The sequence below is a fragment of the Rattus norvegicus genome, chromosome 9 (genome assembly GCF_021556685.1).
Source record: "Rattus norvegicus strain SHRSP/BbbUtx chromosome 9, alternate assembly SHRSP_T2T, whole genome shotgun sequence".
Lineage (NCBI taxonomy): Eukaryota > Metazoa > Chordata > Mammalia > Rodentia > Muridae > Rattus > Rattus norvegicus.
Genome location: NC_141542.1, coordinates 80,849,000 through 80,861,928, shown reverse-complemented (window position 1 = coordinate 80,861,928; position 12,929 = coordinate 80,849,000). Strand labels below are relative to the sequence as shown.

Sequence of the window (12,929 nt, the reverse complement as noted above, 5' to 3'; positions counted from 1 at the left end):
AAAAATGCCTTGTAAAGAATGATTTAATTTAACGATTTAACATCGAGTATTATCCCCCTTAAAGTCGAATTTATGGAGGACGCTTTTGTGCTGTGTCACATGTGCGTAGCAGAGTAGTGTTAGTGGGAAGGGGTTGTGGCTGAGAGGAAACAGATTCCCCACTCCTGGAGAGGAGGTGTGCAGCCATCCTGTGTTCTCATTGCTCTTTCTGATTTCTTCAAGCAGCCCCGCTAGATTCACCTGTCCTCAGCCACTTATTAGAGAGAATAAAAGCGTGGTCAGAAGAGCTGTGGTACACATAACAAACTTGTCCTGCTGGTTTTGGGTGTCAACTTGACACAAGCTGGGGTTATCACAGAGAAAGAAGCCTCCCTTGAGGAAAGGCCTCCCTGAGACCCAGCTGTAAGGCATTTTCTTAACTAGTGATCAAGGGGGGGGGACCCAGCCCACTGTGGGTGGTGCTGTTCCTGGGCTGGTGGTCTTGGGTTCTATAAGAGAGCAAGCTGAGCAAGCCAGGGGAAGCAAGCCAGTAAGTAACATCCCTCCATGGCCTCTGCATCACTCCTGCTTCCTGACCTGTTGAGTTGCAGTTCTGACTTCCTTTGGTGATGAAGACCACGTGGAAATGTAAGATGAATAGATCATTTTCTCCCCAACTTGATTCTTGGTGGTGATGTTTTGTGCAGGAACAGAAACCCTGACTTAGACACTTGTCCTACCCAAGCCTATATGGAATCAAAGGTAAAGACCATTTATAAACACACATCTTTGTCAACATTAATGACCAATGATTGGGCTGAACAGTCTGAACACCACAATCCTGGTGACTTGCATTTTCTTAGCAGAGTCCTGTGCTCTCTCTGTCACTGATAGTGATCTAAGTCTGGAAATAAAGATGACACCGCCCCTTTACCACCTCAGGAAATGCAAGCAGAATAATGCCAATGCAAACCTCTTTGTTGTTGTTTGTTTGTTTGTTTTTTCTTATATTGGATATTTTTAATTTATATTTTAAATGTTATCCCCTTTCCCAGTTTCCCCTGCAGAACACCCCCCCCCATTCCATCCCACCACCCCCTGTCTCCGTGAGGGTGCTCCTTCACCCACCCACTCCCTCCCACCTCCCCACCCTGGCATTCCCCTACTCTGGGCATCAAGCCTTCATTGGATCAAGGGTCTCTCCTCCCGTTGATGCCAGACAATGCCATCCTCTGCTACATATGGGAAGGTGGTTTAGTCCCTGGGACTCTGGGCGGGGGGGGGGGGGTGTGTGTCTGGTTGGTTGATATTGTTGTTCTTCCTATGGGGTTGCAAACCCCTTCAGCTCCTTTAATCCTTTCTCTAACTCCTCCATTAGAGACCCTGTGCTCAGTCCAGTGGTTGGCTGCTAGCATCTGCCTCTGTATTTCTCAGGCTCTGGCAGGGCCTCTCAGGAGACAGCTATGTCAGGCTCCTGTCAGCATGCACTTCTTGGCATCAGCAATAGTGTCTGGGTTTAGTGGCTGTATGTATATGGGATGGATTCCCCCAGGTGGGGCAGTCTCTGGATGGCCTTTCCTTTAGTCTCTGCTCCACAAACCACATGAAGCTCAAGAAGGAAGACCAAAGGGTGGATGCTTCAGACCTTCTTCAGATCCTTCAGACCAGGGGGAACAAACATACTCAGAGGAGCAAAGCTCTTTATCGGAGCAGAGCACTGTGATTTTTATTGTAGTCGAGCGAATCTATGTGCTAGTCCTGGCTTGCTTGCTCTGTGTAAGAGCTTCATTCGGTTTGTAGCAGAAGATTTGTTTGTGTACATTTCACTTAATTGCCTTAGAGTAAAAACTTTGTTGGAACAAAGACTGTGTGGTTTTTTTTAATGTATTTGTTATATATAGTTGTGATCTAGGCACAATAGAAAAGCTTTATGTATTAAAAAACCAAACCTAACAAAAATTCACTATTTGACGAGCTACACATGGCTTGTATATGCAACTATGGACTCAGTGTTATAAGTGTTTCATATTCTTAACCAGTACCAGCAACAGAAGAGAAAAGCCCAATGGCTTTGCTTCCGTGCAATGTGAAGGGTGCAGTTAGTCTACAGTAGAGCCTTTGTTCTGCTTGGTCTTGCAACGCTATGTGTGTGGTGTTGGAAGGACTTTGTAAAGCATGCCATGTGCTTTCTCCCTACAGTTTCCCTGTAGTCCATGCGATTTCATTTGTATTGGATTTGGATTTGCCCAGAGTTTCTTAGGGCAAACACAGGAATCAAGCCACAAATAAACAGAACCCAATGGTTAGCCCCAAGATGTGACTGCGGCTACTCTGTGTTTACCTTGTGAGCCCATCAGGACCAGGTGCCTCTAAAGGCTTCTTCCCAGAGTAGCAGGATGGATAGTACTGCTCACCCCCTTTAAAGGGGGGCTGACATTACCCATCCTCAGGGGCTGATCTGAGCTCTCGGCAAATGAGATGATAAAAAGAACCGTGGAGTCTGACAAAGGTTAGCCATTCAGACTGTGGATGTGTGTCCTCTATGCAACAAGGTATAACTCATGCTGTAAGGGTCCCAGCCAAGGAGAGAGAGCCATCCTTTTTCTGAAGCTTCAGGACCCAGGGCTCTTTGAGGAGTACCAGGGAAATGACAAGCATCTCTACTGCCAAGTTCCCAGGTTCCCACTCATGTCGTACTTGTGCTTCTCTAGTCTGTTCCCTTATCTCCTCAAGCCAGTTTACTTCTTGAAACATGTGATCCTATTCTTCCCAGAATGGTGTGGTAACTGGCTTAAGAATAAAGTAGTTACAAATAAGATACCAAGAAGTATGAGCATTGGAGCCATAGTGTACACAGATAATGAAAGAGAGAAAAGAAAAGAAAAAAGAACCTCTTTCTTCTCTCTCTCTCTCTCTCTCTCTCTCTCTCTCTCTTGTGTGAGGAGGATTGAGAACCTTTGCCCAGCTGGAAGGAGCAATGCCATTTTATTCTGGGTGAGACAGGATACCATAGCAACCTGCCCCCAGGAACATAACCAGTGGAGGGAGTTGACAGTGGCGATTTTAAGGGGAGTTGATTTGGAGGTTAACATTATTTATCTTTCTTCTTTTGCCAAGATCAGCTACTTCTTTGCCCTGTGCTGTTAAGTCCCAGGAGGTCCATAGGCAGCGACTTACAAACCTGTTCCCTTCTGCCACTGAGGCTCTTTGAACAGCCTTGGCGTTTTCATACAGAAAACAGAGACTCTAGAAGTCATATAACCAGAATAATCTTTAATGTTTCATCAGAAACAGTCTGATATGGGTATTTGTTAATATTTAGCCCTGAGTAAAAGGCCACAGGAGGCTCAAGCCTGGGCAAATTTGGTTCGATATCTGCAAAGGAATTTAAATATGCTAACAGTAAGGAAATCTTCCTCCTTGAAGAAAAAAAAAAGGTAGAACTTGAGTCAAATTGACCTTGGGACAAAAACGGGCTGGAAACTATTTTACCGTCAATACTAGAGGCAAGCCACATGTATACATGTGTGTGTGTGTGTGTGTGTGTGTGTGTGTGTGTGTGTGTGTGTGTGTGTGTTTGTGTGTAGGCCAGGTAGAGGGAGGGAAGGGACTTATTCCTGCAGTCTCCATGGTTGCCTTGGACTGAAGGAAGGAAACAATATTTTGCTATATGGGTGGATGTTAAAAATTATCATTCTAAATATTTCTGGCAATCTGGTTTAAATAAACTAATAACAGAAGACAGTGGAAATGATACACTGAGAGATTAACAGTCGCGTAGTGAATACCTGCTGGGTAGCATTTATGAATAATGCATCATTATCTATTATCTTTAAATCTATCAGGATTAACAGCTTTGCAGATTATATAGCATCTAAGATTTAAGGGATAAGAATCAATACGGATACCTCATGATTACCAGTGATAATCAATTCATTAAAAACAAACAGCTAGCCAAATTTGGTTAAGTACTCAGGGGACGTCCTTATTCTCTAATTGTGTTGGTTCATTTCCCAAACCAGAGCGTCCATGCTGGCAATTTAGATGTCTTCATAATCTGTGTCGGTTTTTGAAAATGGGGGTGGGGTGAGAAAGAGAGAGAGAGAGAGAGAGAGAGAGAGAGAGAGAGAGAGAGAGAGAGAGAGAGAGAAATGGAGTTCAGATTCAAACAGGGACCAGTCTTTTTCACCCTGGTGCCAAACTGAAGGGACAGGGCTGGCTTTTGCTGTTGGCAGTGTCTCCTGACACTGTGAGCCGGTCAGTGATTGGCTTCCTTTGTTAGAAAGTTCAGCTGAGTCAGATGATACCACACTGGTGATGTGGAACTTGGAAGGTGTGAAGATCCCTGGTGCCTAAGTTCCTGTACCCACCCCCGACCCCTGCAGTGGCCCAGAGGAGGTAAGAAACTGCACATGTCACCTTAGACTTGTCTCTACTCCTCCTTGTGTGACCTGGGTGCTGGGTGGGAAGAGGGGTTGGTTGAGATTAATGGTATTTGTTGGATCAGCACAGACTGTTCTCCTCAAATCTACAGTGTGCACTGCCTTCTCAGGGGAGCACTGAACCCCAATTTCAGGTAACTGTTACACTTTCCTGTTTTGTTAGGCCTGCCTGTGTCTTTTCTTCCTCTTCTGCCTTTTGTTATATTCTTCCCCCGCCCTGCTTTTCTCTTCCTCTGTAATGCTGGGCATTGGGCAAAGATACCAAAGAGTCCATTGGCAGGCAAACTGCACAGAGCTCACGTGCTTGCTGGTTTTCTCTGAGGAGCCCATGGAAACCTCAGCTTCTCAGTGCCCTTGAGCAAGAAAGAGCTGAACAAGCCATGTGTTTCCACAGCGCGTACTGTCACAACAACTAATTCCAGGTTACCGAATATTGTCATGGTATTGGATTCCGGGGTTAAGGTTCACATTGCCTTCCCTAGTCACCTTCTGCCATACTGTCTGCTGCTGTCACAGATTTTTGTTTTGTTTTGTTTTTGTTTATTCCTATAGCTGCTTTCACAGGGGTTAGAGCTAGTGTCTGAGAAATGTGTTTTGCATCGATTAAAATTTCTTAAAGGACACGGCACATTTGAATGACAGGCTATTTTTAAATTATTTACAAGCTCGACATTTTACTCAGAGAAAATTGTCAACTAACTCTCGTTATCATTTTATCAGCTGGACCTGTTTCCCCTTGAGCCTACCAACCACAAGAAAGATTATCTTACCAATTCATTGCTTTAACAATCCAGGAGACATGTTCTTGGCATCCCCCTCTGCCCCCCAGTTCTGAATATGTTGGTGGACTTTGGGGGTATTTGTTTCCAGAATTTCCCCAGACACATTTTTTTTCAATCGTTTGATAAAGGAAAGCCAGGAAAAGGCTTTTTCTGGATCTAATTTCTACCATAATCACTGTGCTATGGAAAATAGGGGCATTAATTTTGTATTTGCCCTTTCCGTTTGCTATTACTGATATCAGCTGACTGTTTTGCTTTGGTGCCCTTGACAACACCAGAGCCACCATTAGGCACACTCATTCACACGGCAGTGCCTGAAGATGTAGTTAGATGTCATAACCTAGGGGGAAGGATTGGTGTATTTAAGTGCTACCTGGTGAATAGAGACCAGGATACAGCAAAACACTTAAAATGCAGGGAGCTGTCTCCTCCAACGAAGAACTACTTGTTCCGAACAGCAGCAGTGTCAAGGCCTAGAGATAGGCACAGCAGCAACGACATCTCTTTCGTCACAGGAATAAACAGGATCTGCAGAGTTGAATTTTCCAGAACTAACACTTTTTTTTGCAACAATTAAGTTTTTTTTCAAAATTAAAATAGCCTTATCATTTCCTTTATTATAGAAGCAATGCATGCATGTTACTTAAAAACCCAGGTAAAACATTTGTAAAAAAAAAACAAAAACAAAAACAAAAACAAAAAACCCAAGACAAAGAGAAACGAGTCCATAACCCTATCACCTGCAGACAAACATGTTTGTATCCATACTCAAGATATATTTCTATATATACATTCAGAGAGATTTACACGTTTTTAAAGTCAACTATAGAATAATTCATTTAAAATATTAGTCTTGTAATCTGCCTTATTTACAACAACCTTTTATTAATGTGCTGTAAGGCTCTAAATAAGAAGCCACATTGCCTTTTCTGACGTTGTTTTGCTGTGTGGATGATCCCAGTGTGTTTGGCCAATTTCTTGATGAACATCAATGTTGTCCCTGGTATTTTAATGTAACACACAAGCTCTCAGCGAACACCCACACTCATTCGTTCTTCTTCATTCTCTATTATTTCCTAAGTTACTGAAGTGGGATTGCTGGGGCAAAAGAAATGTGACACACACGTTGTCAAGTTCCTGCCTGAAGCTTTGCCCAATTACTGATGGGAGCCAAGTAATTAGGGATCTCAGTGTGCTGCAGTCCTCTGTGTCACTCCAGCCTCAGATGAGAGACACAGCGTAGAGGGCGAAATATCTTGTTAGGCATGATTTTTTTCCCCCTTTTATGTCCCAATATGCGAACAAATTTATCCCTATCTCTTACACTCATTAAATTTGATTCATGAAAAAACGTCACTAAAGAGCAGGAGGAAGGACATTCTGAGTGCTGCCGTGTGCCAGCCACAACCGCTGTAGTTCAGCTATGAAATGTCCCCCAGAGGCTCATGTTTCTGGTTCTTGCCTAGAGGTGCTATTTGGGAAAGTTGTGGAACCTTTAGGGGTAGAGCCTTGGTGGAGGAAGTGGATCACTAGAGGGTGAGCCCGGTGATAGCTCAGGGGGCTTTCTGTTCACTCTGTTTCCTGTTTCGTGAGCAGCTGATTATGTGTTCCTGCCACTGGGCCTTTCTACTATGATGCATCATGGCTCCACCAAGGGAGAGCCGGGGCAAACCATTCCTTAAATGGATTGCTTTTTGCCTGGTATTTATTGCAGCAATAAGAAAAGTCACTAACTGACTAGTCACTATATACTAGGAACTTCCCTTCTAACATGCAACTTTAGTTATCTTTGCATTTGTAGAGGGAGAAACTGGAATCAGACACTCTGGATAGTCTTGCCTAGAGCACATTACACCTGACAGAACAGAATGTGAATGCATTTCTTGCTTTGCATTAGCTCACTATAAGAATATTAGTGTTCTATTGTCTGACCATTTTGTTTATGTCCTTTCAGTTTCATTTATAAAAAGTCCCTACAGTGTTTATTTGAGCTGAAGAGGTACTGTATAATCGTGTAACGATTTTCAACAGGAGCAGACAATGGACGTATGGACAGTTGCAGAGTGAGGCTTGCTAGGTAAGAGAGAACCATTCATGGGGATGTATCTTGCTACTGGCCTTTGTGGTTCGAAACTCTGCTTTCTAGAGTGACCCAGCAAGCCTTGGAAATCCGCTAAGAAAAGATTCAAAGGTGTCTCCGTGGCTCTACTGCTGCATTCTTTCGGATAGAGAACAATAAGATGTGGAATAAACAGTCATCACTAGCAGGTAGGCAAACCACTGGACTGTGATGCCTACATTGTATGGAAGAATACTGGACAGTTAAAATGACCCTTGTGGATATGGGTCTTCTTAAATGTTGTGTGTTGGAGTGTTTTTTCATGGTTCCCCCTTTCACTGTCTTAATGACCCCTTTGATAAAAGAAATTCTTAATTTTACGGTTCATGGATGTGTTGCTTAATGACAGGATATGTTCTTAGAAATGCCTGTGGTTTTGTTGTATGTAGATTATGCAGGGTGCTTTTTACCATCCTGGTTAGTGTAGCCTATTGTATGCTTATGTGTTGGGGGATGGTTTTGTGTACTGTATACTCAGATGCTGATTTCTATGCCTGGACATCTGTTTGTAGTCCAGATGTTGGCATGGTAAAGCATCTCTGGTCTCAATGTTATATAAAAATTGTTTCCCACCATCTCTGATTGGTTAATGTAGAGCTGATCAGCCTATGGCTGGGGTGGGGGGAGAGGACAGAGGGGAGAGTCATCTGAGCCCAGTGAGGGAGTCCCAGAGAGACTGGCAAGAAAGAGAGGGAAAGAAAGAAGGGATAGGGAGAAGAAGGGAGAAGGAAGAAGGGAAAGGAAAAGAAGGAGAAGGTATGGAGAGAACATGTGGAGAGACAAAGAGAATTCACCATGAGGTCACTATGGTAGAGCATCCATGAGGACACACATGGACCAGAGCAAGCCAGGGGAAGACTCGGATGCAAGTAAAGGACCAACAGGCAGATTAGTCAAGTTAGAATAACTTGGAACCTGCCCAGCTTAGCTCTTGAGATGTTAATAAAAATACCAGGTCTCTGTGTCATTTTGCTCAGGAGTTAAAACAGGCTACAGTGAGCATAGAAAGGCCCTGCATTTATTTGGGGACAAAGCAGGTGAAACAAACCCCAAGGTACTTTGACATTTACACTTTGTCATAATGTCACACTGACTCTTTGATCAAATGTTACTATGTAGCACCTGGTTGTTCTTCATTTGCTCACTTGTTTACAGTAAGTACTTTAAAAAAAAATCCTGTCTATGAAATATTTCCATTCCCATGTCATCAAAAAACTATTTTTTTACTTTCTTAAAAAATTACTTTACCTTTCACATTGTAGTCTATACAGTACCTGGAATTTACCTTGAGTATGGTTTAAGATGGGATTTGTTAACTTTTTTCATATGAGTATTGCTTCTGACCCAAAATGATGAACATGAAAAATAAGCATGCAACTGTGGGCATTATTGTTTTTTAAACAAAATCAATCTGTTTCTTTATGCTATGCAAATACCACATTGTCTCAGTGGACAAACACACACACACACACACACACACACACACGCACGCACGCACGCACGCACGCACGCACGCACGCACCCCACAATGAGATACTGTTGTGGGGTTCTCTAGTGGAACAGAATGATGGGATGATTCCAAAGGAGACTTACTAACTTAGCTTACACCTATCTGCTGAGTGGCCCAGCGCTGGCCTTTAGCACACTGGAGAGGCTGAGGAGCCAATAGCTTCTCAGTTCATGAGGCTCATGGCCCAGTAGTCCCAATCTGGCACTGAAGACCTGGAGGTTTCCTGGACCATCACCAGCTTTCAGTCCAGGTTGGAAGGTCAAAGAAGACAGGCTCTTATGTCAGTGAAGATGGCAGCAACAGCAGCAACAACAGAGTAGGTGCACCCGCCAGCAAGGAACAAAGGCAGGAAGGCACAGAACACAGCTTTTCCTTCCTATCTCTTCCTATCTAGGATGCTTGAGGATGGTGCCATTCTCTCTTGGGGAAGAGTTTCAGCTCTTTCAGGAAGTACCGTTAGAGATTCCCCCCAAAAGGCATATCCCTTAGCTGATTCCAGATCCAACCAAGAAAACAAGGAAAATTAATCATCTCAGATACCCATTGGTCAGAATGAGTTAACCCCACCCCTTATATAATAACAGGAGCAACAAACAGGTGTTGTTAAGAATGCTTTTTCTTAAATCAATGTAATCATTTTAGAAAGGTGTGTGTGTGTGTGTGTGTGTGTGTGTGTGTGTGTGTGTGTATAGCAGATATGTTAATAATGGTAGCCTTTCCAGAAAACAACAAAATGCCCATCGGTGGTAGAATGGATGAATAGCTCATGTTATATTCAGTCCATGGAAAAGAACACAGAAGAACTATTCCTACATGCGGCACTCAGGTGAGGCTCCCCAAGGCAAATTTGAAATAGATGAAATAGACAGAAAATAGCATACACAGCAGAATTCCACTTACATAAAGTATATAAACAGCCCAAACACATGCATGATGACGGGAGTCAGTAAGTGACTAGAAGCCAGGCACGTTGACAGAATATGAATAAGAACTTTTGGGGGGTAGGCAGTGAGGTGATGTGTGTGTATATGTGCATGTATATGTGTTTTATTTCTTGATTTTTGTGTTGGTAACTGGTGGAATGAAAATTGTTCTAGCTGCTACTTATAATCTAAACTCTTAATATATATGTGTGTTCCAATACATGATTATTTACCGAAGAGAAGAATAGTTATGTGTGGTTGACTGAAAACTACTAGATCATATATATAACATAAAGTCACTTGCAGAGCACCCACAAAGTAATACCATATATTTTTGAACACATGTAAAATTGCATAGGTTAACTCTGGCTCATCGGTGGAAAGGGTATTAAGTATTGGCCCATTGGTTCTTGAGAACTAAAGGCACTGAATTTGACTCTGCTATTGCAGGCTTCAGATTGCCAATCAATTGGAAATAAGATCATTGGTCTAACTGAATTTCCTAAGTGAAGGGCCCAGAGAAGAGGGCCAGAGCTATGTTTCTACATGGGTCTAAAAGGGAGCAGGTAACAAGAGTGAAAGGGTCTCTAGGTACCAGTTGACCATTAATCCCAAACACTATATAGAGCTCTAACACAAGCTATAAATTTTAACAATAAGCTACACACTATAGAACATTCAGAAGAGTGCTTACTAAGTGAACCAATCACATTTTTAAAATGGGCTCCCTTTTAAAAAACTATCAGAAGAAACTCAATCATGTTGATTTACAGGTACTTTGGAGCTTGAAGCAAATATTGGGCCAAATATGTGTTCAAGAACTGCCTAGTTTAGTTCTTTTTACTGTTGATCAGATATAAAATAAAACACAAAAGCTGGGGCATGCATTTGTTCATAGCGTGTCTCCAGCTTCAGGAAGGCAAAGGGAAGCAGAAACAATGGGAGGGTTTTTGTTTTTGTTTTGGTTTTTTGGGGTTGTTGTTTTTGCGTGTGTGTGTGTGTGTGTGTGTGTGTGTGTGTGTGTGTGTGTGTGTGTGTTGAGGCAACATTGCCTGGGCTGGCTTTCAACTTACTCTTCTCTGGCCTAAGCTTTCCCTGATGCTAGGCTTATGGAAGCACACCATCACATTCAGCTATGACTTTTTAAAATAAAAGTTTGGATAAAGGCTAAGCTCAGGGGCATCTATTGACAACTCCTGTGAAATTTGCCCATGGGCAGCCCAGGTTGGGCTAATGTTCAATGGACTCAGTAATTAATTTTGGGCAGGTCTAGGGGCTGAATCTGAGGACATCTGGCAGTAGAGAAGTAGGATCCAGGAAGGTTAGAAGCCCTTTGATCTTGGGGTGAAAAGAAGCCAAGAAGATGTTAGCACACCTGCTATTTTGTCTGCTTGCCTTTGGGGAGAGGACATGAATAATTAAAAATAAATCTCTATGTGTGTGTAGGAGCAAGGATTGGTTCTCTAACCTTGGCTGGTGAGGGCCCTTGTTTTAAATGTTTACACTATGTCTGAACAAAAGGCTACCTGTGGAGTATTATGGAATTAGAGATCAATAGAAAATGGAACCCTGGAGGGTTTAGTGGTTCCTAAGTCACCTGAAAGACTCTTGTAAGGCCAAACTGAGTCAGCAGTATGTGGCCCCCAATACTTGTATTTTGAAAATGCCCCCAATAGACTATAGTACAGGTGTGGGCTGAGAACCACTGATCTATCTGGTCCATTGATTTCCATTTCTTTCAGGCCCTGTGGCCTGCCACAGATGCTTCTGTACAGCCACTTCATTCTGCTTTGTGGCTTCACTGAAGGTCTTGTTTGGTGAAAAGATTCCTCCTCTAAGAGCTAAATATCAAGGACCACAAGTGTAGTCTAGTGGTCTTCCAGCCAGTGCCCTTCATCTGCCTGGATGTTTGGACAGGTTTGCCTTTTGGCGGTCAACTCATGAGGAAGACCAAAATACAAAACAACTGTCTTTGCTTGTCTCTGCAGAACAGATGCGAGATGCAGTTTCCAGAGCAAGGTTCTTAGGAGATCAGCCTCCGAGAAAAGAAGGAAAGGCAACAGATTGGTTGGGAGAAGACACAAACCCTGATGCCAGTTTGCTAAGGCTTGGCCAACCTGACTGGAAGAGATGAAGGGAATATTCCCTACCAACACTACCTTGGAGGGGGCATCTCCTTCACTCAGAGAAGCTGGACTACCTTGTGAAGAGTGTGGGGATTAGCTAATGGTTGAAGAAGATCTGTTGTTTACAGTTACCATCGTGTGTCCTTCTTTGAAGCAGAAGCTGGACAGAGACTATGGATATGAAACATTGGGGAGGACATAGGGAAACCCATTACTTAAGAGGAGGAAAGGGTTTGTACACACAAAATCTGTCCTGAACCATATTCATGTAATGACCCTGCAAGGTGATTTGAGAGACCACGGGTTTCTTTTCTGAGGCTATTTTCTATATTTTATAAACAGAATACTAGAGGCTAGGTAAATTATAAAGGAAAGGCTTATTTAGTTCGGAAGTTGTGGTGGTTGAAAAGTCTGCAGAGCATGACATTGACATTTGGTAATGGGTCCCTGGCTGCAACCCAACATGACAAAGAAATAGGGGAAGGAGGTATATGCAAGGAGAGAGGTAACCTGGTAAAAACGGAAATGAGAGGAAGGAGGAAGGAGGAAGGAGAAAGGAGGAAGGAGAAAGGAGGAAGGAGAAAGGAGGAAGGAGGAAGGAGGAAGGAGGAGGGAGGAAGGAGGAAGGAGGAAGGAGGAAGGAGGTTTACTCTTTTATACTAACCCACTGTTGTAGGAACGAATGCACTCCAGAGAATCCTAATCCATGCCACAGACCTGCACTAATTCCTTCAACGGGTAGTCAGAACCCACTCACCTCCCACTAAGTAGTAACTGAGAAGTTCCATCATCTGTTTGCATTGCTCTCTGTGAACCCAGCTTCCAATACATGAACAAACCACATTCAAACTACAGGACCTCTCATCACAGAACACCTCAGGCGGTGGACTTCCCTATTGAGAATCAAAAGGGAATTTCAGGGTGGGGTAGAATTAGATGACCTTCCAAAGGATCCTCTTATGCCATGACTTCTAAAGCACTGGGCTATCTTTAGACTAATCAAACTGAGTAGGCGTTTGTTGCACACTTTGTGTGTATAGCCTTCTGA

At 43.1% G+C, this 12,929-nt stretch overlaps 1 long non-coding RNA gene across 1 annotated transcript; it reads left to right on the top strand.

Moving 5' to 3' along the window:
* The first annotated feature begins 4,288 nt into the window (after positions 1-4,288).
* Positions 4,289-12,385, top strand: LOC148003761 (uncharacterized). The gene is made up of 3 exons (XR_015629610.1): positions 4,289-4,377; positions 7,235-7,471; positions 11,744-12,385. It is a non-coding gene; the product is annotated as an uncharacterized LOC148003761 (long non-coding RNA).
* Positions 12,386-12,929: the final 544 nt, after the last annotated feature.